The following is a 25,624-nucleotide window of genomic DNA, read 5'->3' as shown; positions in this document are numbered from 1 at the left end:
CTCCTCTTCAAATCCTGAGTTTATTAATATTCATTTTTGTGTAAGAGACTTTGAAATTGAGTAACACATGAAACTACACTTTTTTTTTTTTTTATCTGTGTGCAAGTAATAACTGGAAACCCTTACTGGATGAAATGATTTTGGTGTGGGTTTAGGGATTTGTTGGTTTGTTTTCCTACATAAAAATGCATTTGAAGCTGTCTTTAGAATCAACAGCCTGCAGCCACCCAGTACTCTCCAGAGATTTCACAGAAGATGAAGAGGAACTAATTTCTTTCTGTGCTTTCATGACCAAGTTATTATGTAGAGGTATGAAAAGTTAGTGCAGAAAGATTCTTCAGTCATCCTCCAGTTAAGAAGCTTAGTAAGATATTATTTAATACATTCTTACTGGTAATTCTTAACACTGAAATTATTCATAATTTGCCCTAATATTAGAAATGGGCACACTTCAAAGGAACAAAAGATTAGTTCAGATAAGCACAGAAAATCTGGAAGACCAAGCAGCCACCTTGGAGTTGGAAAACCTTTGAATGTGCTGCCTGACACTTAAACACAGGTGTTATAGTAATACTGAAAAGCATTAGCAGGATGAGGTAACACTGTCATAGGACCAATGCAGACTGTGGCAGGAAGAAGAAAGTGCAAAACCTAAAATGTGAGTTAAAGACACAAGCTGAGCTCAATACCACTATGGTTTCCATTCAATACAGTAGCTAACTCACATGTCTCTGTATGATATTCTGCAACATACGTATATGCAGAGATTTAATATGCTTCATGTTCTTAGGTGGTCACTAGCAATGAACTTAGTCAACAGATAACCTTTTTATGTATTTTCCTTGTAGCAGTTTTCAACAAGTATCATTGTCCAGTTCCACAATTAAGGAGGATACCCGTACGTGTGCAGGGAAAAAACATAACAGTACAAGGTATAGAGCACCTGGAGTAAGCACAGCAAAGGGCTGCGAAGATGATGAAGGGAGTGGAGTATCCCTCATCAGAGGAAAGGCTGAGAGAGCTGCAACTGTTCAGCCTGGAGAAGAGAAGGCTTGGGGCAGAGAGGGGGATGCTTTATCAATGTGTATAAACATCTGAAATATTCTAAAATGCAGCCTTCATATGCCATTCACGTACACTTTATAATTTACAAACATTAATCTGTAATTCAAGAGAAAAAATTCATTATGTAAGCTATTAGTAGGTCCTACTTTAATACAGTAATATTCTCACAACAGATCATGTTTGCAAAAAGGATCTATTTTTTTTCCTTTTAAAAATAAATACATTAAAAATCACTACAAATTAAGCTTCCTAACTCAGACCTGGAATCTGAACAGGTAGTTTTATTTTCAACAATAGGTGCTGCAAGGCTAATGCATGCATCTATGTGCTTTACATATTTATCTACATTATTATTAGCACAAACTTTCACTACCTGTGATACAGAATTTCAGTTTGCAATGCTTTTCTGATAACTGTTAATTTTCTCATGTACCAAGAAGTTCATGACACTCTCTGCATTAGAGAATACATCTGTCAGCACTGAAACTAGCTGCAGAATTGATATGAAAGGTATACCTTGCATGCTGTTGAGAAAGACCACATAAATCTAACCTGGCATTTCATAATTTCTTTAACCTTCTCTGTGACAAAACAGACATAAAATGAATGACTATTATCGCTAAGAGGTGAAGATGGAGTTGCACTCCCCAAATTTAGCAGAAATTTAGGTGGTTATTCACTTGTGTGAAAGTATTATTCCAAGACTGATCTATTGAGGAAGGTTTCTTTAGTCATTCACTTCACGTAGTAGAGCTGTCAATTTTGCCCCTTACCCAAGGAATCCTTCTCCCATCAAGCACAAGGACAAAAGTTCTGTTTAAATTAAAGCATACTGTAAGACCTCTCATTTGGATCACCTTGTATTTCAGCATATTACTAACATTTCTTCTGTTTCTTTGGGGTTTTTCAGATTTGCAGATCAGGAGCTTTCCTGCATCCAAATGCTATTAGTTTGCTAGCTGTGTCCTCCAACAATGGTTGTCCCAATAAGCAGTGTTCGCATCGGTGTGTCTTTCAGATTTTGATTGAGATAGGTATATATATCTGAATGCAAGAAGGCTTTTTCCAGTAACTAACTGGTACTTCCAGAAACTTTGACACTTTTTGACACTTACCAACAAACTCTTCTTCCCAAATATTACAGACTAATTCTAAACAATGATTTCTTTTTATTTTTCAGTCAACATCTTTCCAATCATTGTATGCTGCTACACCCTTGTGTCTGCTATAGTCAGGAAAGACCTATAGCCTTTCTAGTTATGCAGCATTCACATAAAATATTATTCAGTATATTCTTAACTTTTACACTCCGGTATTTTCTTATCATTTCTACCTGAAACCCAGCTGAAATCATGGACCTGTTCTCAGTCAGCAGTTCTAAAAATCTAATTCACTTAGAAGTCCTAATATATCCGTATAAGCTAATGTAGGCAAATTTTACTTGCAAATAAGTTCATACATTTTTCCATTAGAGGATGATTTTAAAGAAATCTTAGGATTAGAAATAGCTAACAATAGTTTTATGGTATTCCCATGTGACAAAATCACATGAGCTTTAAATAAAACAGACAAAAAAGCAACAGGTTGAGGTTGGAGTCTGGGAGAGTGCCAGAAGGAACACCATGGGGTTACTACTTCCATCCCCCTGTTCTCCGCTACTTTCTTGAAGATAGAGACTCCTCCCCAGGAGTCAGTGCTAAGTCTGTGCTCTTTTGCCATAACCTGCAAAAGTGTATGACAAGGCAGCTTTCTCCTTTACACCTCAGACAAAAAGAAAAATTGTACCTTTAAAGAAGGGTACATTATAAAACCTAGGACCTATTTATTTCTTTAACTAAGTACACTTTGAAGTATTAACTATGTCAAAACAACAAAGAATTACGGGAAGAAAAATTAATCATGTACCTGATAATTAAACATTTAATGACTATTTGCAAAGATTCCAAGAGCAGCATGCCAAATTTGTTGATTCTAGCTATTAATTGTAAATTGCATCTTAACCTGCAAGATGCTGACAGTCATCCATGTGGGACTGTTTAAATCATGCTTGTGAGATCCTAAGCCTGACAGCCTCAGACCTGGGGCTCAGGGATGGAGTGTGGTCTTGTTTTCTCGATGGCCTCCTCTAACTATCTGATGGTCCTAACGCGCCTTGTGTTTCAATGAAAATCTACTCTTTGTGATATGGTATCCTCACTGCTTTAAAATGTATTAAAATTTACTTAGGGGAAGAGCTCACTAAAGTATTTCGTTTCCACCCCAGCAGAGCAATATATTAAGGTTTTTTAAAGATATCACGTATCTTCATACAGGTCCATGCAATATTTTCAAAAACAGCCAAAAAACACTCCAAAAATATTTCTAGCAAACACTTTGACCTGTGGGTGGTGAACAATGCAGAGAAAATAAATACCAAGACAGGAATGTAACTTATGTATACAGAGAATTATGAAGTTCATTTACTATAAAGTAGGAAGTTTGCAAAGTACATCAGTTTGCTGTTAGTATCATGGTCTCCATATATTTTCTGGCACTTTTGACAAATGTCTGTCCAGGATCACTGATGGACTTCTCGCAAAGAAGTAACAATTTTCCTCTGCACATATTCGCTTCAAACTTGTATACACACATATTTACAAAGTGAAAGACTCTAAGAATCATGAGGATAGTTCTAGTGCATTTCTTCCTTACAGTGCTGACAGATAAATAGAAAACCTCAAACAAACAATGCCATAATACAGAGACAAAAATAACTGCAATATTTGCAATTGGAGAGACTGGTATTTATTCCTTACTTTTTGTCAACAGCCTAGCCAGATAAGCAAATTAATTCAACAGTAAACTCCAATTCTTATTGATAACCACCTGAGAATCTACCACAAACATTCCAAAAAGTAAGGTTGACCTCAAAGCCTGCCTGCTTACTCTTCCAATAAACACTTTGGACAAATCCATAGCATGACAAGCGATTTCATTGCATAGACATTTCAAAATTTGTTCAGACCGTCTGCCACAAACAAAAGCATATTTTTAACTGACGTATGAAATGTGATATACATGAAAATAGCATGATGCATTCTGCTAACATAAACTTTTACTTCAGCAATCAAAATATATTTAGTATGGATGAATGGATGCAACAATTTTTGCCTCCTGACAAAGAGCATCACGTAATGCCTTGCAACTTCAGGTTCCTTCTACAACCTCTGGCACTCAGCAGGTTTTCCAAGGACCTTGGAGCCCCAAGCAAGAGATGCTCTTCCCTCCCGCTCTTTTGGTCCTAACAGCACCTTAATTATCCATCTTTTCTTTTTTTTTTTTCCTCCTTCTTCTGAAAAGATAAGGAAGTGTGTATTTTCACCATGTGGAAAAGATTGCTCATCTAAGAGAGGAAACCTTCCCTCCAGTAAAGAAAACATGAGGCACAGGCTGAAGTCTGCCAGAAGGCGACTGAAGTCATAACTGCCACATACCAGGTAAGACTGACAAACAAGATACTTGACTTGTAATCAAACCAGGGCGCTGCCAGATAGAGTCTTGAGGTCAAATGGAGAGTAAGCAAGAATAAAGCTGTTCTGCATAGAGCACACAGTAGGCAGAACTTGAGCACCATAACTAGCTTTGAGAACGCTCAGTCAAGTAACAGGAGACATTACTTGAATTTAAAAAGCAAAAAGGTTATGTCTGAACACTATCGTTGAAAGACACTTGAATTTTGCCTATGCATGTGTTAGATGCTCAGTTTCAGAATCTTACTAAGCTGCAGAACTGACTTTCTATTACCTTTATTCATTTTTCCAAGGAACTGATTTCTCCCGTTTGGTTATTTTGGGAGGCTATAAAGTTCAGGCTTTCTCAATCTAATATTTCTGCTGCCATTTCTTAAGCTGTGGAGTCTAAAAATGTCTGCTCTTTGTATGCACATCAGGTGAGCTTTTCACACAGATCCGATTTATATCAGACACCAAAGACCCGTGGTCTTTGTCAAAACAGATTCCTGAGCTAAAGTTAAACATTTCTATTTAACTGAGTGCTCTTCAATGTTATGTGAATGTTATTTTTTGTTTGCTTTCCTCTCCCTCACCACAATCACTTTGCATAATGAGATGTGGCACTACTACAAGTTCAAACCTCAGCTCATGGGCTGCATGAAAGAAACTGTCACTTGTAATCATCATCAGTGAGGGTTTTTTTCCATGTTACACACAGTGATAGCATTTTATTTGCCTGTTTCTATTATTCGCAGAGCCAGTAACTTAAGGCTGTGATAGCGCAATTCATGCCTAGAGACATTCAGAGAATTCCATTCAAGGAAAAATCCATGATTATTTATTTGTCACTAATTCACTCATATGCAGAGGCAAAGAGCATTTTCAAGGAGAAGGAATAATTTACTTCCCCCCCCCCGCCCCCCCCAGGGTTGCAACAAGTCTCTTACATCAAATACTATCCTCTTAACCATCTCATTTAGACTTTAAGTTATGTTGCTAACTAAACTATAACTTGAGATCATTAGGATATTGAGGGCACAATAAGATGACAAAAGGTACGGCTTTTTTCTCATCATGAAGATTCTCAATACCCTAGCTTTGCCCAGGACAATTGCTTCAGTACGCATTTAGGACTGGCAGCAAGCCATCTATTTGTCCCTAAAGCTGAATAGGCACTTTGGCAAACTCCACCCCTCGTAGCAAATGAGCTTTCAGAAACAGCCATTCTCCTTGAGTGGGCCAACTGGAACAGGGCCAGGCTTGATAAATCCTGAAAGAGCTTGAGAGCCCAAAAAAAAAAAATGCAGAGAGGAGAAAGACAAAAAGTTAAATAAAGGAGAACAAGCATTAAAACAAATCTTCAGTGAAAGTCAGAAGAAAACATGTCAGATAAAGAAGGAGGCAAGACAGAAGAATAGGGTAGTATACATATTTTGAATTGGCCCCCGAAAACATAAACTGAGTATTTTTATGCTATTTGACATGTAGAGCGCTACTTCCACTCTGAGATTCTCTTACACCTTCAGCACCTTTTACCCTTCAAACAAAAATACTTGACTTGGAACTCTTCTTTGTGAGGCTGTGTCCATACCTTCACTGAGTCTTCCTCTCCTGTCCTGTTGCCTATGAGAAAAATAGCAGGAAGAATATGTAGTAGTATAAGCCTTCTTATGTTCAGAAACTGGGTTAAAATTAGGCTCAGAATTATCTTATTTTGAGCCTAATTTTAACTTCATTGCTGTGAAGATTTTGGCCTTCTAATGCGTGGATGAAAACCTAGGCATTTTGCAAGTAGGGAATGGAGACACATTTGTGCCTTCATCCCTCCTTATAAGACATCAGCAACTTCAAAGCAACTTTAAGGTAAATTGTTATTAGACATAATCCACACATGCACAACAAGCACTTCTTAATTTTAAGAGATTTCTGATTTTATTCCTATGGAGTATGCTCCAGCTCCTCTCCATATTGCTACAGTGTGTGCACTGTCTCAGAGAGTGCAAGCTCCCAGGCTTGTGCACACCACAGATGTCCTTGTCAACAGTCTGACTTGGCTCTGTGGAGACCCAAGAGACCTTTATCACCATTAATCTCTCTCTTGGCTGATGCCAAGCATGAATTCTAGTTCTAGAGATCAGAAAAAATATCCACCTCACAGTTCCATTCACAATGCTCAGGGCTGCAGCCAAGAGGAGTCTGCCGAAAAGGTGAAAGGGATTAAAAATTGCAGACAATGTCTGTACGGGGAAAAAGTCTTAAAGGGGATAAAGAACTACACCTACACAGCCAGCAACTAGTGAACCTGAAGAGAAACAAAAGAGAGAAAATGAGGCAACTACAAAAGAGTGAAGGAAGGAAGATGAGACAAACAAGTGCACGATACGAAAACAATTTCTAGCTATGTGCTCAGCCCCAACATCTAGAGTTTACGTTCAAAATTCCTGAGCAAGACTGGTTGTCAGCTGATAGCAAACAGCTGAAAAAGATTACATCTCCTCTAGAACTGCTCCTTTTTCTTCTTCACTAAAAGAAAGTAACATCTATATGCCGTGGATCTAAATATCTGAATTCATTATGAATTATATAAAGCCATGGACATTTTTTTCTTTCAACTCTCCCTACCCTTTTCTACCAACTTACGCGCTATTTTTAAAGCAGCCTAGAGATGAAATCCTAAAACCTGTATCTGGCAGGAAAAGTACTGCATCATTTATTAGCTTTTGCAAAGACACTGTAATAAATCTGATTTGGCCCATTTTAGCAACTAGACCAAAAAGTTAACATAAACACATTTTCTCCTGTCATTATTCAAAGTTTGGTTGGTTGAGTGTTTGATCTTGATGAACTGCATATATCTTTTCTTAGACTCTGAAGGTGAACTGAGTGATTTGGCCATGGATTCCTTTTCAACTTTCTGTTTAGTGTCCACAAAGCACAGTGTCTTTGGCTCACAGTCAAACAGGCAGTCTGTAAATTGCATTAAATACATAGCTTTTTGAAATCTGGGTTCATCCAAATTCAATTTCCAAAATCTAATATGGCCTTGTCTCTCCATTTCTTTAAAAATAAAAAATAATAATAATAAAAAACCCAACTAATGAAACCTTACAGTGGAAGCTGTAGAGTGCTGTAGAATGAAGTCATTACAATACTTAGGCTAAACAGCAGATTAAATCCCCACCTCAGTTTAACCCTTACAGATTATTGCACAAAAAGTGTAATATCATAAATGCTGGGTTTTCTTTTTTTTTCTTCCTTCTTTTTTTTTCTTCCCTCTGAGGGCATAGAGGAAGCGGAGCAGTGCTTGATTTCCAACATTGCATGCTTTTACAGTTCAATGGATACATATCCCTACTCTACTATTTAATATCCCTACTCTACTTCATATCCCATTTCTTCCTTACTAGCAGCACAGGTCTTAAAAGTTGGTCAGTGCTTACATAAATTATTTGGTATAGAAGGAAGGAAGCAGCAAAAATTACCCATTAATTTATATTGCTGGAATAGTGAAGCTGGGACACCAATTTCAACAGAAAAAAATCTTTGCTTATCAGAAAGAAAGCAAGGGTTCTTCATGACAGCTGGTCCATGACAAGGCAGACACTAAGCAGCCTCCACTCCGCTGCAGCAAAATGAGATCCAGCCCAGGGAGACATTTGTTTCTGAATGAGGAATGAAAACTACACATTTCCAAGTGAAAGAGAGAATGGATAGTAAAGCTAGTGGCCAAGTCCTTGCCCTTCCACTGGTCTATACCTCAGCATTTTTCCTCTATGATAAAACACACCAAATCCTTAGAGAACTATGGTAGACAATTACACACATGATCAAATGTCATATAGATGACGCTCAAAGTTCATCAAAGACAGGGAAGAATCCAAGTAGATGATCAAAACAGGTAATTAACTAAGTCAAGCACAGTACTGAGGCTAATCAGGAAGAAATTGAAAGGGATAGGTCAGCTGAACTTGACAGATTAATGGCGTTGGGCTGTTTTGTTTTTGTTTGTTTGTTTTTGTTTTTTATTAGCTCAGTCTCTCAGTCACAATCTTACAGTTTTTAGACAGTGATATCGGGCACATGTAGCAGTCACTCCCCTAGCATCTAGTCAGACAGAAAAGATGTGTAACAGGTATACAAATATTTGTGCATGAAAATTTCAGCTACAAGGTAGAGCTGGTAGAGTTCATAATTTTAAATCTGTATCTGTTCAGGCTGGTGATCTCTTTGCTAGTTTTATATTTATACATATATAGTAGTTTTTATTTTATTCCACTACTGCTATAACATTCTTTCAACATGCTTTAAACAATCGTTTAACAACAACAACATGTATTTATCAACCTACCAGCTTATCTGCAGAGCATCTCCCAAAGCTATTTGTAGGTGAATTTTATGTCACTAAATTGTCTAAATAACTGGTAATAACATGCCATAACTAGTAACAACATGCCAATCTACAATGTCACCAGGAACCACTGAAATTACATGTTCTAAATATACCTTAATACACTGTCTAATAAAAAGAGTGGAAAGTAACATAGCAGAAGACATAAAAGACAGGTTAAGACATGACTGGCCAGCATAGTTCAAATATGAGAATACTGCAAAACAAAACTAAACTAAAAATAAAAATGGGATAGCCATTTATCACAGTTCTTCAGCTTTAATTCATCAGCTTTAATTGTCAACAATTCCCAGTTTTGCTTTTCCAAGTTAGTACATTATCCAAGGTCTCACCAAAACTATAAATTATAAATATTAAATATCTTCATGCAGGATCACTAGTTTTTCTAGTGAAAAGAGTTTGAACAATGGTTTTTAGGAGAAGTTTATTTTGCCAGATCACTGCTTAACTTCCTTGGTTATGTATATATTTTCTCTCTCTTTTTTTTTCTTTTTTTTTTTTTTTTAACTGAAGAGCAAACGTGTAGTTTTGTAGCTCTGCATGTCACACAATCAACATAACTATAAACCCTCAGGCCTAGTACCACCCTGCAACAAAGTAAAAAAGCAGATTCTCTTCACTAGATTCACTTAGTGATTCTAGATTCACCTTCAATGTAATCTGCATTTAGCTATGCCTTTTCCAGTCACAGCTCTCCGTCACACCTAAAACCACCAAAGTGTTTCTTAACTTCAGCCCATAAATACATAAACAGAATAGCTAATAAAAATTCAGGATTTAATTCTGCAGTTCCCTAATAAAGGACAATACCTTGTTCAGAACCAAGTGTATTTGGCAGCCTCGCCTAAAAATTAAACTAGATTTCTACAATACAGCATAGCAGAACCCACAAAATATTATAATGCTCAAAAGATCTCACCTCCTGATGCCATTTTCAACATGTGCTGTACACGGAAGCCACTACTGGAGTACAGCCAAGTCACCTCAGAAAACGAGACCTTCTTCTGGTCATTAAAGCACACAAATATATAAACAGCATCCACAATTGAAAATCCCATTGTGGCAGTTAATTATTCAAAACTGCAATGAAAAGATGCAGAATAAGCACTAGCTAAAACTTCTATTAAGTTCTAGACATAAATTGCCAAATGAAATAGAGATGAATAGCTTGGCAGCTGGTTTCTAAAAACTAGCAACATTTTGGGAGGGGACATTGTAGGAATATCTCTCTCAAACTGAATTTTCAAGATAGATGTAGACAACAGTGAGTATAGCTCCAGTGACCTGACAGCAGTTGTTTCTACCACAGCTATTATGCATTGAGTAGCTGACCTTCATTTTTGTTCCCTTTTGTACTTAGAACCATTACAGACCCACACGCCCAGCCAGCCCCAAGCCAGTAAAATCCACCTGAGGAAAAAGTGACAATACAAATTTGTGATATTGTACTACTTTGCTATTGGCATGGGATCTGGAGGACTGCAGTACAAACAGCAGTAGCATGCATTTTAGCTCATCTGTCTCACAATAGCATCTCTACAGGCTGCCAAGAGAAGGATGTTTGAAGATGAGGTTTTAGGAGAGTACCGATAGATCATCAGGCAGTAAACTGAGAACCCTTTTACCAGGTAAAATACTTCTTATGCTTCTTACACACCTACCTCTACAGCTTCTTTTCACTCTGGTAATAATAAGGATCAGCATTCACGACAGTATCCCGGCTTGCTCTGTCAATGGTTCGGAGCGCTGAGATCCAGTGGGGTGCTCTGCCACCTGAGCTTTTATACAATGAATGGAAATAGCATCTGCACGTCGATCTAAAAGAATCATCGTTAGAGGTTTATAATAAGTATACATAATGTAACAGTGTACATAAGTAGACTAAAAAGATCAACAACAACAAAAATTAAGAATAAGTACAACTTTTCTTAAACAGTCACCAGAATAATTAAAAAAATAGGCAACATACTGGATGTTTTTGTTGATATCTCAGGAATCGTTTGGAGAAAGATTTTTAGAAAAACAACATTCTTCAGAGCCCATCATGCAAAATCTATAAACGAAAATGTCGACAGATATAAAAGGTCAAAATGTTTCTTTCTGAGAACAGTTAGAAAAAAGATGCAAACATGCAACTAGCAAAGACAGAATTAAATTGCAGAGACACCCCAGTGCAAGCAGAGATCAATCCATCCTGTGAGAGCATTTCAATGAATACATATACTGCCACATTTCTGGTTTCCATATTTGAGAGCCCCAAATGCAGCATACTTTAATTAAAATTGCATTTAGCCTCAGACAGAAAGTAAAATAAGTGTAATTACAGCTCCAAAGGAACAGCTTCATACATGTGAAATTTTTCATTAATTTTTTTTAAAAGATATTCCAAAATGTCCAGTAGTCCCACACAATTAATTTAAGTTATATTTAATTCATGCACACACACACAAAAACGCATCTGTGTAGCAATAGGTTATAATGGGTCTGTCCGGGACATAATTGGCTTCCTTCATAGCAGACCACAGGGTGCTGTGGATTTATGACAGATTTAAGACAGAGCTGATAACACGCTGCTCTTCGGTCTGTTGCTGAGCAGCGCTTACACAGCCTCAAGGCTCTCTCTTTTTCCCCACTCCACTACACACCCCTGCCCCAGCAAGTAGGCTGGGGTGGGCGAGAAGTTGGAAGAGGACACAGACAGGACAGCAGACCCAAACTGGTGAAGGGATTGTACTGTAGCATGTAATGTCATGCTCAGCAATAAAGATTGGGGTAGTGGGAGAAGGTTGTAGGGGACAGCTGGGTTTCCAAGGGCTGGCCATCGGTCTGTTTACGGGAAGTGGTAAGGAACTGCTTTTGCCTAACTTTGGGTTTTCTTGTTTGGTTGTTTTTATTCCTCTTTCTTTCACTTTATTAAACAGTCTTTATCTCGTCCCATAAGTTTTCCCACTTTTCCCCTTCCTATTTTCTCCACCATCCTGCTCAGGGTGTGGGGTAGGCAGGCACCTGTGGGTGCTGAGCAGCCCACAACACAAGTGAACACACACCATGTCCCTACATACTGTACTAATGGTTAGTAAAATGCATTCATTAATGTGTAGTCATTTAGTAAACAAACAACCTTTACCATTTGCCATGGTTTTCATCTTTTATCTTTTTGTTTGTTTTCTTTTTGTTTTAAGAATTCCTGTACAATTCTTTTAGGTATAGACATGATACATTTAGGTTTTAAAAAAAAAAAAAAAACAGGTGTAGTTGAACTGCACTTGAAACTCAAGTTTCACTTTAAAATGCTGTTTCACTGAACCAAATGTACTTCTCTCTATCCCCTACAAATTAATTTTCTGTTGTACTTGCCAAGGAAGGGTCTCAGCGGATTTCTGAAACCCATCTCCATTGGGTCCAGTCATATCTCAACCACACCCCAGCCATTACAATTTCCAGACCGGAGACTCACAGGCAGCTGATCAGTAAAACTGACTGCTTTTCCGTTTTCATTTGTGCTAATAGCACAAAGTAGAAATGTAGAGCGGCAGCTGTGGGATTGTGGGGGCATTTTGGTTTTGAAACAGTAAATGCTCACGTTCCCCTGATGAGACTGTCAGACTTTTTTGAGTTCATGTGAGTGGGTAAGTAGAAATTACCCAGGAACCAATTTGGATTTAAATCAAGTTTTCATTAGAAAAAAACTCCATAATCCAGAAAAATACTTTTATATGTTCATCTTTATAATTAAAGTGGTAAAATTCCAAATTCAGACCAACCTTTGCTTATACAGTACAATACCACCTTTACTTACACCTGCTTACAACAGTCTCACGTAAGTCTCAAGCTTAACTACCATACAAATGAAAAGCTTTGAAGTTCCTACACGTTTCTGTGAAATCAAATTCTGAGATGGGATCTGCTTGGAAGAAACTGGTTCTCCTTAGGAAACAGGTGACAACTTACAGCCCTAAATACTCTGTTGCGTAAGTGTGACTAACTTCTACTCTGCTGGCTTCATCAGGAGCAGGGAGCATCCTCCTGCAAGATCACAGCTTGGGTCAAACAGACTAAAACCCTGGTCATCAGCCTTTTCACTGAGCAAGGAGGAACAGGAGAGCTTCCAGAGCACAAGAGCGGTGTTTGGGTTTGAGCCACTATGTAAGAACTTGAACACTTATTTTTTTTTTTCAAATGAACAAATCCTAATTAAATTGAAAGCATTAATTCTGCACAGTTAGCTCACAACAGCGATCATTCAGCTGGCAGGCTTTGTCATCCTCACAGAAAGTGAAGAAGTCCCCAGGTGTTAACTATATTCACAGGTTAAAATGTAGTAATTTAAAAAAGGTAATTTTTTGTACCTTATCAGTACCCCACAATAGATGCTTAATAACATGCCTGATCAGAAAAGGATTTTAACCTAAGAATTAGTAAGGCTCTTAGATTCTTCAGTGAATAATTTAGTATTTTCAATTCCCTTCTTACAGCATAACAGCTACTCATTAAATAGTTGTATTTTTCACAGATAGACATAGCATATAATGGGGTTAGGGACTCAGGGACACAGCAAGAAAGAGAAGCATTCTCAAAAACAAAATTGCAGCCTCAGTTGTTTCCTAAACCCAAAGGCATCCCATAACCCAAATGTCCCATAGGCATTTACAATTTCAGCAAGAAATTTTTGCCAGTGTTCAGAGGGCAAGTCCAGAATCACTCCATCCTGCAGGCACCAAGCAGCTCTGTACCCAGCCATTGGCTCGGTTCTGCCAGGACCCATGAATACAGTGAGCATTATCACCTGGACTTATTTTTTTCCTGGTAAAAATTTCCCTCATATAACAGATGTTAAATCAGTTTGCTGGTGGGAAGCGGTCAGTGAGTACCTTTACATCAGGTAGTTGGTTGGTGTTTTCTTTCTTTTTTTAAACCATATAAACTGTCTTTATCTAAACCCACAAGCATTTCTCACTTTTGCCCCTCGAGTTCTCTCCCCCATCCCACTGTTGGGAGCGAGCAAGTGGCTGTGTGGGGGTTTAGCTGCCAGCCAGGTTCAACCCACCACCACAATGGATATTTAATGTTTTAAAGAGTTACTGTACAATTCTCAAGTCACTGAAGACAAAGACAGAGAACTTTATCCTAACTTCAGAGCTTCTGGTAGATAACAGAGCAAATTTCTTCCATACGCGTGCCAGTACATACAGTAGCAAAGCAGCATTTAAAAAAATAAAAATAAAATCACCGACACTGATACTAGCTTCTGACTGCCTCATACTGCAGTTATTCTATCTGCCCTTGGGATGTGATTTCCTATAGCATATCTGACTGTAACATTTGAAATTCAGATGCTCACAAATGCTAAAACATCTACATTGAGCCCCAGGAAAGATTCCAGACCTTAAACTGAAAAGTGTAGCCCTTAAACTGCTGCCAGGCCTGTTGCTAAATACTTCTTTGCCATCTGAATTGTGCTTTAGGGCAAGTCCAAACCTGCAGCCACACAGGAAAGGCAAACAACTTGGTTCCCAGCTCAGGACTAAGGCACAGCATGAAACACAGCAGCCACAGTGATCTTCAGAAACTCAAGCTCAGCCTGGAGACATTCAAAGTCTCTCTTCCAACCTGGCGCAGCAGCACCCTAAACACCCTGAGCTACTTGGGAAAGATTCCAGCATTTGCAACATATGAAAAGCCACACACTTCAACTCAGTATTTCTTGAGAATTTTGTGATCCAACATTCACTTTCTTTGAGGACAGAAAACTATATTTGACTCTAAATTGCATGATTTTTAATCATTTTTCCTTACTTCACTCTACGACAGCAAAGCCCCAGCTGCTAAAAGGGAAATTGTGTCATACTTTAAATAATGCTTTATCTTTAAGTTTTGAAGTCAAATCAGTTTAATGTTTTGGTTATAGTAGAGTCAGGTTCTCACAGTTCACCAATAAATAAATAAATAAATAAATAATCAGGAATCTTGAAATTAATTTTGGAAAATCACACTCATCATGGATTAAAGATAATCTCTAGAGTTATTATTTGCATAATTTATGTTTCTAAAACAAGTATCTACACAACAGTGACATCTGCAAAGAAAAGAATTGCACTGAAAAAGCTCTAGAAAGTTATGATCATAAACACAGCTTAATCAGTTTAGACTGATGCTGTCCAAGAACACCTGAATCTGACATTCCAAAGTAATGTTACTTCCACCTTTGCACACCTAATTGTCGGCTCCTGAAAGTCTCCCTACCTGGGGACACTACAGTATGCATTAAAGTCTATGCTTTTTTTCTTTTATCACCTAGTCTCATAGTTTCTCTTAATTCACCTAAATAAAATTCAATGTTAATGTTACGTTGTTTTAAATAACTAGGATTTCTTCTACTGTAGTTATATAGTGCGTGGAATAGATGTTGAAGCTATTTGTAGTTTTATGTACTGAAAGAGATCGTTAAAGATATCTAGAGCTGAACGCTATTTTAGAATATACACTAAAATATGCTTAAAGGCAGAAGGAATAAAATCTGTCATAACGTACTCTCTAAGGTCATCTGAGATGCAACTGCATATGGTGATTCCCAGTACCGCTATCCAAAGATACAAGAAGCGCAGAGTTAAAAGCGAAGTTTTCAGTTGTTCTTATGAGAACCCTTCACTGAGAATCTTGTGATGTTGGGAGATTTTCAGCTTAAGACTCCACTGATTCCCAAAGTACTCGCTGGACTATCTGGTATAACTGTTGCTGAAGCTTGCAAATACTGTGTGCAAATACAATGTTCTGAACATATCTATAAAAAATCAGATCAAATATATGCCACTCATGATGCTTACACTTGAATTATTTCCTTGCATACTGAAATACAATGGAGAGACTTAGAGCATTCTTGAAGGTGACAGACCACAAGCAGAAGATAAGAAATAAGAGTCTTATGACAATCAAAACACATGATTAAGACAGATTTCAGCCACATTGGAAAGCCAGCCAGGTGCAAAGCAGGAGAACAGTTTTCTAAATATTTATATACTTTACAGTAGCCACACAACATATAGTTGGTAACAAATACAGTAATCTTTCTTCCACTTAATTCTGTAGCAACTAAGTTACTAGAAAAACATAACATATACATAGTTACCCTTATCTTTCATATCATGAGGCAAAGTGCAAATTGACTTGCTGACTTACAATAAATTTCTTATAATCCTAGCTAATGCAGGAAAGGATTGCTAGACAGTGTGTTTTATGTGTCAGTTCATTCCCTTTTTTGATCATACAACAAAAATATAAAACATAATCAAATACATAATTTTAAAAGGCAAAGTTTGGTATGTGCCATATATATATGTACATATACACACACATACATGCACACCATATATACCTTGTCACAGATACCAAATATGAGGCAGTAAAGGTACATCAACACTCATACAGTGTCAACTGAAATGAATTACCTTAGATTAGCAGGTATCATAATTAGAATCGTAATTTGAGCAAACCTAACAAAAAAGGAGACCTTTTGGAAAGATAATGCACATTTAAGTGTAAGAGGCCAAGAGTAAGAAGTCAATGCATGACTTAAAGAAACTGATATCATATCTCTTAATTTACCTCTAAAAATATTTAGCATTTGAATCTCAGTTTATCCAACTGCTTTTATCAGGTTATCCATCACTTATCACACAGAATGATGACATTTGATTTCCCTTCCAGCCCTCTGAAACCTCTCACCATGATCTTTCAAAAACAGTCTAGAATGGCTTCTCAGTGAGATCAACCACTTCAGTCAACACTGGTAAGTGTATCCCATTAATTTATGTATGCCCAATCTGTTTGGATATTCTATAACCTGATCTTCCTCCATTGATGGCATATCTTCCTTACTCTGTATTTTCCCACTGGTCTCAAGACCTGAAACTCCAGAAGGCAGGACCAAGGCAGAGAAGACATTGAGTACCTCAGCCCTTTTCATATATTCTGTCACCAGGTCCCCTGATCCAATCAGCAGTGGGCCCACATTTCCCTAATATTTCCTCTGCTGCTGATAAACCTGTAGAATACCTTTCCTGTTGCCCTTCTATAACCCTTGCTAGATTCAACTCCAAGCGGGCTTTGGCCTTCCTAACCCTATCCCCATGCATATTTGGGCAGTGCCTCCATCCTTCCAGATCTCCTGCCCTTGCTTCTACCTCTTTATATTTCTTTCACATGTTTTTAACATCTTCCTTATAAATATATGTATATATGTGTACAGTGGAATGAAAACAAATGACTTTATTTACAATTGTGTGTGTGTGTGTATAGCTTCAGTACCACAAAAATTCTTAATGTTAATCAGCCAAGAAATCATATGCCACATATATTGAATGCATCCTTTTTCATCCTCCTGCAGATCTGTAGTGGTTTTCAACCACTAATATCAAATTAATCATGTTCTGTGAAGTAATTACGCTGTTCCCCATTTAATCAATAATCAGTGCAATCATTTGCAACCCTAACTACTAAGGTAGTTCTGATTACTCTAGCAGAAAAATCTGCACTGAATAAACTAGCCTGACTCCCAAGCCAGGGCCTCCATTTTCATCTTTAGAATGGTCTCAGTGAATCCATATGACCATATACATGCTTTAGTAGCTACAAGAAAGAACACCAGAACATTTCTGAAAACTGCATCTGTACGTTTTAGGAGAGACCCAGGGGTTAAGCATTTGTGATGAATTTTCCTTACTCATTTTAGGTAACATCTTTTTAGAATTATTCAGATATGTCCGTAAACATTATCCTGTTGCATTCTGTGATTTTTAGAATCACAGAATGTGATTCTTAGAATCACAGAATGTTATAGGCTAGAAGGGACCTCTGGAGATCATCTACTCCTATCCCTAATTCACATCAGTTCCTCTTCAACCAGTTTCTTCAGGGACTTTTCCATTTGAGTTTTAAATATCTCCAAGGAGTGAGATTCCACGGCATGTCTGGGCAACCTGTTCCAAAATTTGACCAGTTTCACATCAAAAGAAATATTTAATATCTATCTGGATTTTCTGTTGTTACAACTTGTGTCCAATTCTTTCTGTACCTGTGCACCTACAGTAAGAGTCCAGCAGCTCCATCTTCTCTATAGCATCCTATTAGGTAGCTGACAACAGCAGTAAGATCCACTTTTTTTGGCTTTGCTTTTTTTTTTTTTTGACATAGACTAGTATGAACATAATCAGTTCAATACGTACTCCAGTATGAGATGGAGTAACCTGAGACATGAATTCAAAGGATGTGATACAAATAACATAATTTGCTGCTATTGAAATAAAAGGTAAAAGATTCTTTGGTTGGTTTGATGTTAAAATCTTTATCAGTCTGTCACAGACTTTCTGACTGTCCCCTGGGGCCTCTCAGACTCATTGGGGGAAGCTTTAAATCAGGTGCAAGAGGGTCACATTTCCAGGCCTCCTAGAAAGCCGCTGTAATAGTATGGTGGAGTAAGAATATTTTTTTTTGCCTATTGCCTCAGTGTATCTACCACATACAACTTATTTTTTACAGTCTCAGGAAAACATTATATGACAAACAGAAAAGCAGCAGTCACTAGAAGTAGAAAAGCAAAGGTTTTGGAATTGAGATTTAATGTCAGGAGTTCAACTTGACAGTAAGCACTGTTTCACACTTCCAGAGTGCCCATTTCAGCAAATGTATTGGTGAAAGCAAGCAGCAGTATTCTGTCTGTAAGCAGAACAGGATACACTGGAATATTTAAATAACTCTCACAGAGATGACACTTATATTACTTCACCGTGAAAAGGAACTAAGCCCTCAACTGGATTTTACTCTGAGGAAACAACAGCTACCCAAAGAAAAGCTCTTTTGGCCTAGGCCCAGCACTGCCTCTGGTAAGGCACCAGAGCAAAGCACAAGCACCACCCTGCAAGTGGGCAGGCCAAAGGGACAGAGCACAGAGAGAGGTGCGATCCTGAGCACTCTCCCAGTTCCACCCCCAGCCAGTTACTGCCCAGCCATAAGGAAATCATCGTGTGCTCTGATGACCAAAAGGCACAGAGAGTTGCCGTTATAGAGCAGGACAGGTCTCCCCTGTTCAGATGTGACTTCATGCTTATTGCTCCCCTACACATCCATACTGCTGACATCAGCATACCTGCCCTTCCCACTGCCTCCGAGCTCCCCATCAGCATTGCTGGTGACCATTTCCTTGTGAAGGGTAGATTTCAACAGCAAATTCCCTTCGTTCAGTCAAAAATTAATTGCTCTGGGACTTGATCTTTCCCTATCATTCACAAACTGAGAGGGTTTGGTCTCCTTTCTCTACCTGCCCACCATGTAGTGCCCAAACAACTGCCTGCAGGCCTGTGGGAGGCCGATGCTTCCCTCAGTCAGGGCAGCCACTCCGTGCCTGCACACAGCATGACCCAAAATGGAGAGGAGTTGGAGAGGAGAGGAAACACAGGGAGCCCTGCCTCCTAGCACCAGCTCAGGGGCTGTCTCCATAACACAGTGTCATCATGGAAACAGTAATAAAATAGCTTTATCATTTCCAAGAGCACAGAGTGGGAGTGGCTTCTTCTGCATGGGACATAGCCCTGAAGTATTCAGTATAAAAATTAAAAATTCTTAATTTCGTGTTAATGAAATAGATTTTAATAAAAGACAAAATGGAACAGTGTAAAGGCTAACTGAGTTTAAGGGCAGGCAAAGTAATATATCAGACTGTCATGAGCAAGATAAACAAGGTGATGTTTTTCATGCTTCTGGATTTTAAACCATCAGTAGATTTCTGTTATTATACTGCTTTCCTACAGCTTGAGACACTCTCAGGATAAATCTATTTCTGTGGTCTTTGTACCATTTGGTTACTCTTGGTTGTTATGGCAATAGGTCATCTGTATTAAAATCAGATTAAATGAGGTCATCTGCAGCAAAATGCGTTCACTAAGCCAAAAACACAATTATCACATAATTTTAAAGGAATATTTAAAGAATTAAATAACATGGTCTCCCCGCCTTTTTGCATGAGAGAAGTTACTCGAGGCAGACTTAAGCTATTCAGAAAATGAGAACAAAACGAACATTTTTTTTCTATTTTGTCCCATCTGCAAGAAAAAAATTGTTCTTTTAATTAGTTTGTATGGAGACAAACTGTGCCAGTTAGTATGCAATGGTATCAGGCATTTTAAAGAATCAGCATGAGCCAATTTGGGGAATTTGAGCATTCTAGAAGTCAGGTAATGAGTAATTTTGTGCTGTCAAATGGATAAATATTTTTGCTATATGTAATTTTTGACTATCTTTCTGTGAAAGTTGTGGTTTTAGAGTAGTAAATGGGTAGGTTTTGATAGTCTCTTCACTTTTATTAAATCCTTGTTACTAGAAATTGTCATTCTTGTCACAAAATGCATTAGCATCCCTTTGTAAATCATTACACTTCTAATAGATGGGAAAGGCACCATACTTTAACCCTGACAATCTTTAAATGTTCTGTATGCCAGATCTTCCTCAAAATATTGAAGTGTTTGCTGGCATTTATAAAACAATACTTCACAGAAAACAGCTTTGCTACAAAAATAGTCAGAAAATCTGTCAGCCACCAGGTGTGACTTTCCAGTACATTACTTATTTAACCTCGTGAATCTAGCCTGGATGGGGCGTTCAAAATGGTAACACTACCTGTTAAGGATCCAAAGCACAAACACGTGCTTTGATTCTGCAAAATTCAGAAGAGAAATAAAGGTAAATATGCAACAGTTACAGCAAACTATTTTTCTGACTAGGACATTTTTATGTTTGTTTTGTTTTTAACTTAAGAAAATAAAATTTAAATTGATATTGATATGCATTACCAGAATACAGTATTAGGCCCAGTCCTTGAAAAAAAGAGAAACAGATCTATGTATAAGGATTAAATCGGACAGTAGAAACGTTGCTTTTATTGTGGACACAATAGTTTAACATTTACAGAATTCTAGCCACCAACAGGAATCGCTTCTTGTTTTATCTCAGAAACACACACATTGAAAATTGTGTAGAATTTTTAGATTTTTTTTCTCCAGAATTTCTACACCAGCCTAAACATGTGACATGGGGAACACAATATTCTTACCCCCTAAAAGGAAGCATACAGTATGGGTTAAGCCTAAACCAAAGGGGGAAAAAAAAAGTTAAGAACATGCTGAAGTTTTATTCATTGCATAACGTTAAGTTCCAGCTGGTACAAGAAAGCATTAGCAGTAGGAAAAATACACTAGTATTCATCACTTACTAGCAGGAATTCAGTAGTGATTGGCATTTCTGAAAACACTTTGCATTTATGCACAAAGAAATTACAGCACTCCCCACTCCCTGTAATTCTTCCTCACCAGATACACACACAATTTGAGTTATAATAGCCATTTCCTAATTATTCTGTAACTTGGTTTCTATTTAGAGCACTCAGGCTTTGCTTTTGCCATGAAAAAAATGTACACAAGCCATCTCTTCACTTTTTCTCAGAGCTACTGTTGCCAAGAACTAGGCACATAAAGCTACTTCCTACAGTGAAGAATTTGAGAGATCTACATTTTTAGGACTTTTGTGCATCTCGCTCTGCGTGAGGCTATGGAAAAGGGAAATGAGGGGATGCAGCACTAGCCAAATACCAGAAATCTTAAGGAAAATAAACAAATAAATATGAAGATACCTGAACATGTAATTACTGGTCAAAAAAATATGTGGATGATTTCCTAAGTCTTAAAGCCCTGCTGAACTGAGTAGACTCTGAAGAGTTAAACATTTTCTGAGATGATGGTGATGATTCAGTCCTCAAAGTACCTTTTGCAAAGAGCCATCTAAGGCCCTGAGGGTTACATCTGTGGGAGCAAGGTAGACCCAATCTTTGAGACAGTTAAAGCAACTCAGGGGGACCAGACCAGGACCCTGCACTGCAGCTCCTTAGAGTGAATAAACCTCTGTTTTGAATACACTGTTTTGTATTAGCTGCTGGTCCTGGAACCACAGGGAGGCTTCCTTTGGATATTTAATTATTTCCAGGCTCCTGAAAATGCCATCACAAGAGCATGTCAGGGGTTCCCAAAAGTTCAAGTGCAGAATGGTACAGGGTTTAGGTATAGAACTGTAGGTCACAGGTGTGGTAAAACGCTACTTATTTGCATAGAATGTTTGCAGCCAGAAATAAAGGTCATCACTCTGTATCCCAAAATTAGGAGTTTTAAAGGAACAGTGCAGAGGCTGACATAGCTAATGACAGTCTGTCATTACCAAAACATGTAGTAGCAACAAAAAAAAAAAAATCAGTGAGAGCAATTTCTACGTGTTTTCTAGGAACACAAGAAAATAATGCATATATGTAGATAAGTGTGGGAAAGAAGCTCAAAGTGAAAAAGACAGAAGTTAACAACATGAGGGGGGAGCAATGGAATGAAAAAAATAAAACTAAGTATGAAATCAGAAAGCCTAAGCAATGAAGAAGCAGACTAAAGTAATACTTCACTATATATTTTACACAAAATGATCAGGAAAAAAATGCTGGAAGTGAAAGGAATTTTGCACAGAATCCTCAGACCACTCATGAAAGATCTGTAAGTAGATGTCAAAGATGGAGACAGCATGGTAAATCCCTAGAGGCTTTATAAGCTGATGTAAGAGATCAGAACTGACTTTCCCATGTTAGTACTGGCCCATTAGGAAAATGAAAAGCAAAAGTACTAGATGTTGAGAATGAAATAAGGAAAAAGAGAACAAATGAGAACAAATCTATAACAAAATATTGTACATCAGCCTAAAAATAGACAATGTCTAAAACAGAAAAAGAAATATGAAACCCAAATGTAGCAAATGTACTATTAACTATATGGAAAAAGAAGAAGAAATATTCTTAACTATGACCATACATATGATCAATTTGAAATGGAAATACATAAACATAGAAGAATTTGTAAATATGATTGTAAAAATGACATGTTCAGAGCTAGGTGTTACTTTGGACATTTGATCAGGACTTCAGAGAAGACAATTTTACTACATACTTTAGAGAAAACGTAGAAATATAAGCAGTCTGATCAAAATTGATTTTCTTGACAGAAGACAAATAAAAAAACACTTTGATTTGAGATTGCCAATGTTTTCTGCAACAAGGTTTTGCTTGCATGAATATATAAATTTAACAAGCCTATAATTTACGAGCATGGTTCTGGATTCAGCAGTTCATGAGCAATGTCTTATGCTCTAAGAAGCAAATACTTGCAGCTAATAATACCAGCAATATCTTTTTTTTTTTTTTGCAGGGATTTTAAGACTTAAGGGCTTTCATATTGTCCTGCTTGAGATGAGGAGTTCAATCAATTTAATGAGAAAAACCTTAAGAGTTTACAAAAGAAAGAAAAACATACCAGTGCCAAAGTGAGCCTGACAAAACACACCTGAGACTGAACACTGTTTGGAAACACCTGTCTTTCAAGGTTTCTGAGCAATGCATCCTAGTTGCAGAAAGCTCTGTCACAATGATCACAACCAGGAAATTTCTACTGGTTGTAAGGTGCTGAATGTTCTTAAAATGTGGAAGAAAGAGCACTACTGCCATTCAAGATATCTCCCTTCACTGGTATGATAAGCAAGAATATCTGCTGTAATGGATGGTTTTTTTCTAGCCAGAAGTAGATATACATCTCTGATAGTTTACACTTCCTACTGATCAGAGAAAAACATACTTGTAGTAACATAGTACCTTCCTAAAGTCAACAGTTGAAGTAGATTAGAAGAATCATGTCCTAAAAGTAAAAATACCTCTAAAGAGGTGACTTGACAGCTGTGGAGGTCTGTGCTATAAACTTCCAAATTCAGATAAAGGTTAAGATGTGCATGACTAGGTTTTCAGCTCTTGAGTACACCACAGGAAGTCCCACAGACTTATCACATCTGTGAGGCAATTCCTCACTCTTTGTAGAGCTCACATCACATGAAATATGGAGAATCCTACCCTATTTCACCTATATCCGACCCATCCTCAAAAAAAAAAGTTCTATTTTTTCTCCCTGTCTTCTTTTCATGGGAAAGTCTTTTCATGCCTCCTATTATTTTCACTATTCTCTTCAGATTTGTATTAAAAATCATTTGGCTTTATATTTCACCTACATGATTAATCCCCTACTGTAGAGCTAAAAGTCTCAGCAGAGATAAATAGGTGAATATAATGCACCGCTGTTGGTTTGATAAGAAGTAGATTCATTTTGCATGCATATCTGTGTGTGAGTGGCTTAAAATACAAAGATTTGGTAAGTTTATTGATTTCACAGATTCTAAGAACCTGAAGTTTAAAACACATCTAGTAAATTTCAGGGCCTAACTTCAGGACCCATAAAATCAAAGTATGTTTCCCACCTAAAACAAACTATTATTGGGTTTTCTTGATAAGATATTTAGGATGTACTTCTAACATACAACTTCAATGAGATACATAGGTTCTAAGTATCTCAATAACTCATTGATAAGGTTCATAGCAGACCACTGAGCACAAGGAGTACAAACTGCATTATCGTGAGAAGATGCTGAGGTGGTCAAGGAAGTGGGGCCAGCTAGCTGTCGCTGCCCTGCCGTTCTCACTATCCATTGTGGCTCCTGCTTTCTTTTGCCACAGGACCAGTTGGTACCAGTGCACTTACCCAGCCCCTCACTGGAACAAGGTTCCATCTACAGATCACAGAAATGCAGCTGGCAAAGGCAAATCTACAATACACTCCATAATTTCATTTGATAATCATGCCTTCTTCTCTACCAGCAACCTCCCCATTCTCAGTGAGATGCTTTTAATATAGTTTTAGAAAAGACATCTAAAAGCTATGTTCCTAACAATTTTCTTGTTCAAATAAAATAGCACAGAAATGAAAGCAAAGGAGTATTTTCCCACAAAGAAATGAGAAGTGTTCTTATTCTGAAAAGGCAAGGTGTATGTGCCATGGAACCAATATCAGCTGTCAAGCAAAACGTAGGTAGGAAATCTGCAGGAAGCAGGGGGGAAGAATCAATAGCAGAAATGTTTGCAGGGAACAAAAATTCTCTAGAACAGCTTGCAATGAAGTAAAATATCACAAAGATCTTCTGTTCCCAAATACTATAATTTCCCCAGATACTCTGGCAAGCTTAGATTATCCTTCTTATTATGTAAAACCTGCCATCACCATCTTTCTCTCATATTTTAAGTAGTAATACAGAAAGACACATTGAATTGTCACCATGACTCACCCAAGAGCCCTTTGACTCATTCTTTTATTAATAACCCTTTTTCATCTCATGAAGCACACAGAAGAGGCAACCTGCACACTACAGAAATACGTTACTCCTATCTGCATTTAAAGCTTCTTATCAGCCTTATTAGGATTCATACTTTTTCAGGGCTATATATATATGTGGGGGGGGTCAACATTTAATGATTCTTTCTTAAGAAATATCCACCTGAAAGTAACTTTTCACTTTTTAATTTTTAAGGCTGTCTTGTTTTACTTTCTTCATTTTCAGCACTTCCAAATGGTTAAAACCAAGTCTGGCTGAGCATGTTTCCTGCAGTCATTTTCTGGCTTTGGAGACTGTTTTCTGACAGATGTGAAAATCCTTTGACCTTTTAACTTGAGCACGCTTCATGATGAATGATTCAAACATTCTTTTCTGACCT

The 25,624-nt window shown here is 37.6% G+C and overlaps 1 protein-coding gene across 1 annotated transcript in view; it reads right to left on the bottom strand.

The window, feature by feature from the left end:
- LOC308193751 (uncharacterized protein) overlaps window positions 1–25,624 on the bottom strand; it is a 182,737-nt gene that overhangs the window by 51,365 nt on the left and 105,748 nt on the right. The window contains exons 6-7 of the mRNA XM_080588773.1: window positions 10,626–10,781; window positions 9,884–10,044 (exon numbers count right to left, since the gene is read on the bottom strand). The gene's annotated coding sequence lies outside the window, so the exon portion shown is untranslated. The remainder of the gene's footprint in view (window positions 1–9,883; window positions 10,045–10,625; window positions 10,782–25,624) is intronic.

This window comes from Anser brachyrhynchus (assembly GCF_964034855.1).
Source record: "Anser brachyrhynchus genome assembly, chromosome: 4".
Lineage (NCBI taxonomy): Eukaryota > Metazoa > Chordata > Aves > Anseriformes > Anatidae > Anser > Anser brachyrhynchus.
The sequence above is the reverse complement of the archived record's forward strand: the minus strand, read 5'-3'. Positions and strand labels throughout refer to the sequence as shown.